The 5,000-nt window shown below is 52.8% G+C and overlaps 1 non-coding gene across 1 annotated transcript in view; it reads right to left on the bottom strand.

Annotated features, from left to right (window-relative positions):
- Positions 1–1,587, bottom strand: part of LOC124730841 — a 1,909-nt gene extending 322 nt beyond the window's left edge. Inside the window, exon 1 of the ribosomal RNA XR_007008069.1 lies at positions 1–1,587. This exon is cut by the window's left edge and continues 322 nt beyond it. This is a non-coding gene — a ribosomal RNA (small subunit ribosomal RNA).
- Positions 1,588–5,000: the final 3,413 nt, after the last annotated feature.

Here is a 5,000-nt window from a genome sequence, read left to right as displayed (position 1 = left end):
TTCCTTCAGTGTAGCGCGCGTGCGGCCCAGAACATCTAAGGGCATCACAGACCTGTTATTGCTCAATCTCGTGCGGCTAGAAGCCGCCTGTCCCTCTAAGAAGAAAAGTAATCGCTGACAGCACGAAGGATGTCACGCGACTAGTTAGCAGGCTAGAGTCTCGTTCGTTATCGGAATTAACCAGACAAATCGCTCCACCAACTAAGAACGGCCATGCACCACCACCCACCGAATCAAGAAAGAGCTATCAATCTGTCAATCCTTCCGGTGTCCGGGCCTGGTGAGGTTTCCCGTGTTGAGTCAAATTAAGCCGCAGGCTCCACTCCTGGTGGTGCCCTTCCGTCAATTCCTTTAAGTTTCAGCTTTGCAACCATACTTCCCCCGGAACCCAAAAGCTTTGGTTTCCCGGAGGCTGCCCGCCGAGTCATCGGAGGAACTGCGGCGGATCGCTGGCTGGCATCGTTTATGGTTAGAACTAGGGCGGTATCTGATCGCCTTCGAACCTCTAACTTTCGTTCTTGATTAATGAAAACATACTTGGCAAATGCTTTCGCTTCTGTTCGTCTTGCGACGATCCAAGAATTTCACCTCTAACGTCGCAATACGAATGCCCCCGCCTGTCCCTATTAATCATTACCTCGGGTTCCGAAAACCAACAAAATAGAACCGAGGTCCTATTCCATTATTCCATGCACACAGTATTCAGGCGGGCTTGCCTGCTTTAAGCACTCTAATTTGTTCAAAGTAAACGTGCCGGCCCACCGAGACACTCAATAAAGAGCACCCTGGTAGGATTTCAACGGGGTCCGCCTCGGGACGCACGAGCACGCACGAGGCGGTCGCACGCCTTCGGCTCGCCCCACCGGCAGGACGTCCCACGATACATGCCAGTTAAACACCGACGGGCGGTGAACCAACAGCGTGGGACACAAATCCAACTACGAGCTTTTTAACCGCAACAACTTTAATATACGCTATTGGAGCTGGAATTACCGCGGCTGCTGGCACCAGACTTGCCCTCCAATAGATACTCGTTAAAGGATTTAAAGTGTACTCATTCCGATTACGGGGCCTCGGATGAGTCCCGTATCGTTATTTTTCGTCACTACCTCCCCGTGCCGGGAGTGGGTAATTTGCGCGCCTGCTGCCTTCCTTGGATGTGGTAGCCGTTTCTCAGGCTCCCTCTCCGGAATCGAACCCTGATTCCCCGTTACCCGTTACAACCATGGTAGGCGCAGAACCTACCATCGACAGTTGATAAGGCAGACATTTGAAAGATGCGTCGCCGGTACGAGGACCGTGCGATCAGCCCAAAGTTATTCAGAGTCACCAAGGCAAACGGACCGGACGAGCCGACCGATTGGTTTTGATCTAATAAAAGCGTCCCTTCCATCTCTGGTCGGGACTCTGTTTGCATGTATTAGCTCTAGAATTACCACAGTTATCCAAGTAACGTGGGTACGATCTAAGGAACCATAACTGATTTAATGAGCCATTCGCGGTTTCACCTTAATGCGGCTTGTACTGAGACATGCATGGCTTAATCTTTGAGACAAGCATATGACTACTGGCAGGATCAACCAGGGAGCTGCGTCAACTAGAGCTGAGCAGCCGGCCGCCCGGGAGTGTGTCCCGGGGGCCCGCGCGAACACGCAAGCGTCCGCTCAATCATTCTGCAAACAGGAGGAGGCTGAGCTCCCCTGCACAATACACCTCGAAACCCTCTCAGGTCCCGGCGGCGCGCAGCGCCGTCCCAAGTACTTGGTCGGGTTCGAGAGAGGCGCAATCGCCCGGAGTTAGGCGAGTAGACGCTTTCGGTGCGACCACCCGTGCTCCCAACTGAGCTTGCCGCTGCCGACAGAGGCCCGGGAGCGTGCTGTCGTGGCATTGCCGGCGGGAGACAACACGCGCCACCTACGGTGACCGGCAGCTCCAACGCCAGCGCCACAGAAGGACAAAAGCCCCACTTGGGTGCCGAAGCGAACTCTCCCAGCACAGCGCACGCGCCAACACATCCGCACAGCTGCGATACAAACCACCAGCGAGAACCGCTGGGGCGACCGAGCAGCAGACGGCGTCGCGGCGCCGAGCGCCGGGCGGCGGCGCATCCTCAACGCACACAGTCCTCAATCGGACCAGCACACTGAAGATGTCCACCGCGCTTCGCACCGGGCCCGCGAGGACCTACTTTGGCCGCACGGCGCCGCGCGCAGGGTGCGCCGGCGCGCAGCTGCGACGCCTGCCGCGTCCGTCGGCCGGCGCGCCTGCCACTGGCCGCCCCCACCAGCCGGCTGTAGCGCGTGCGCCCACGCACCGCGCGGCCAGCACGCCGGGAGGCGCCCCCTCACCGGCCGGGGACGGTCCCACCCAGCCACCGCCGCGTATCGCTTCACACCCAGATGCCGTTCAGTTTCGTCGGCATGGTGGGTATCGCTGGAACAACCGGTTCGTACCTCAACCTATCGTCGCCATCACCGATTCACCCCTAGCGAGAACAACCGCACCACAACAGGTTACCATTTGTTCATTTGCGTAACTTCACCAGAAAACGCAGGCGTCCATCGCCATTTGCAACTTCAACGATTATTGCATGCCTGTGTCAGGTGTCACGCCACACTACGTCTGCCCACATACACGCAACAAAATGTGCACGCCTAGACAATACGTGGAAGGTGGCCCCCGTACGTATGCGATGTCCATTGCTCGAACGACTGTCAACCGGCCTCTGTAGCATGTCGCAGATATGGAACGCGGTGCACCATGCCATCACGGTGTGTGAGGAGAGACGACTAGGTCCGAATACATCAACAGACAGCTCATGCTGATCGCCATCCACGGCGTCCGTTCCTCCCACACGTCTCTATGGCGTACCACACTGCAATCCAGCTCTCATAGGGAGACGACACGTAGCTGCGTGCACAATATTTGCACTGTATGGTCCGCCGTTTTTGGGCGCAGTCGTTGTACGGTCACACATGTGCCACGATGTATCATTCGGTACATAAGGACGAATGTGCAGTACAGATTGTGGTTTACGCGTACGACATTAGCGGACGGTTGACACAGGCCGCACCACAACGTAGCCTGAGTACGTCGCATGCGAAGGGCATTGAACATGCAAACTTCTCACCAACCAGCTTGCGAAGGCAGGGGGGCAAGGTGGGGACGTGGGGAGGGGCGGCATGTACGTCCTGCTGCCATCCACATTACAGTGTACAGCAGGAGCATGTGGAAAGTCAGCAAGACTTGCAAGGTGTTTAACATGAAGCGATACACAGGGGAGCGGGCAGTGCGAGTAGCGAACTATATTGCGAGGGTTGCGGGTGGGCAACACTACACTAATTGAACGAGTCGTATAACAATTACAGAGCAGGTTTAGGCGACAACATGGGTTACGTTAGGGGACAACGTGGGTTACGTTAGGGGACAACGTGGGTTACTTTAGGGGACAACGTGGGTTAGGTTAAGGCACAACGTGGGTTAGGTTAAGGCACAACGTGGGTTAGGTTAAGGCACAACGTGGGTTAGGTTAAGGCACAACGTGGGTTAGGTTAAGGCACAACGTGGGTTAGGTTAAGGCACAACGTGGGTTAGGTTAAGGCACAACATGGGTTAGGTTAAGGCACAACATGGGTTAGGTTAAGGCACAACATGGGTTAGGTTAAGGCACAACATGGGTTAGGTTAAGGCACAACGTGGGTTAGGTTAAGGCACAACGTGGGTTAGGTTAAGGCACAACGTGGGTTAGGTTAAGGCACAACATGGGTTAGGTTAAGGCACAACATGGGTTAGGTTAAGGCACAACATGGGTTAGGTTAAGGCACAACATGGGTTAGGTTAAGGCACAACATGGGTTAGGTTAAGGCACAACATGGGTTAGGTTAAGGCACAACATGGGTTAGGTTAAGGCACAACATGGGTTAGGTTAAGGCACAACGTGGGTTAGGTTAAGGCACAACGTGGGTTAGGTTAAGGCACAACATGGGTTAGGTTAAGGCACAACATGGGTTAGGTTAAGGCACAACATGGGTTAGGTTAAGGCACAACATGGGTTAGGTTAAGGCACAACATGGGTTAGGTTAAGGCACAACATGGGTTAGGTTAAGGTACAACATGGGTTAGGTTAAGGTACAACATGGGTTAGGTTAAGGTACAACATGGGTTAGGTTAAGGTACAACATGGGTTAGGTTAAGGTACAACATGGGTTAGGTTAAGGTACAACATGGGTTAGGTTAAGGTACAACATGGGTTAGGTTAAGGTACAACATGGGTTAGGTTAAGGTACAACATGGGTTAGGTTAAGGTACAACATAGGTTAGGTTAAGGTACAACATAGGTTAGGTTAAGGTACAACATAGGTTAGGTTAAGGTACAACATAGGTTAGGTTAAGGTACAACATAGGTTAGGTTAAGGTACAACATAGGTTAGGTTAAGGTACAACATAGGTTAGGTTAAGGTACAACATAGGTTAGGTTAAGGTACAACATAGGTTAGGTTAAGGTACAACATAGGTTAGGTTAAGGTACAACATAGGTTAGGTTAAGGTACAACATAGGTTAGGTTAAGGTACAACATAGGTTAGGTTAAGGTACAACATAGGTTAGGTTAGGTTAGGTTAGGTTACACGTTGTTGTAAGGAAAGGTGAAGGGGGGGGGGGCGGGGGCGGCAGGTTCGTTGATAGTGATTATAGTAAGTGAATGCTTGTGACATGATCAGATTTGTCACGTCAGGATGCACCTTTGGCTTATTAGAGGCGGCGCTCCAATTCTATGCTTGTGTGAGACCTGTGTCTTTGACTCATGTCATTGTTTGTGCGCTGTGACAGGAGGTACTATTGTGATGTTGGGTGCACCGTTGTATAGGACATGTGTGGGTGTTGGTGCCTGGTCTGCGCAATGGTGGATGTCGAAAGGCTGGGATATTGTATTTTCCGCATGGACCTCCTGGTCTGGTTGTGATAGTGTGGATTGTGTAATGTGGCGGAGAAGATGCACTGG

The sequence above is a fragment of the Schistocerca piceifrons genome, unplaced genomic scaffold (assembly GCF_021461385.2).
Source record: "Schistocerca piceifrons isolate TAMUIC-IGC-003096 unplaced genomic scaffold, iqSchPice1.1 HiC_scaffold_1252, whole genome shotgun sequence".
Taxonomy (NCBI): Eukaryota; Metazoa; Arthropoda; class Insecta; order Orthoptera; family Acrididae; genus Schistocerca; species Schistocerca piceifrons.
The sequence above is the reverse complement of the archived record's forward strand: the minus strand, read 5'-3'. Positions and strand labels throughout refer to the sequence as shown.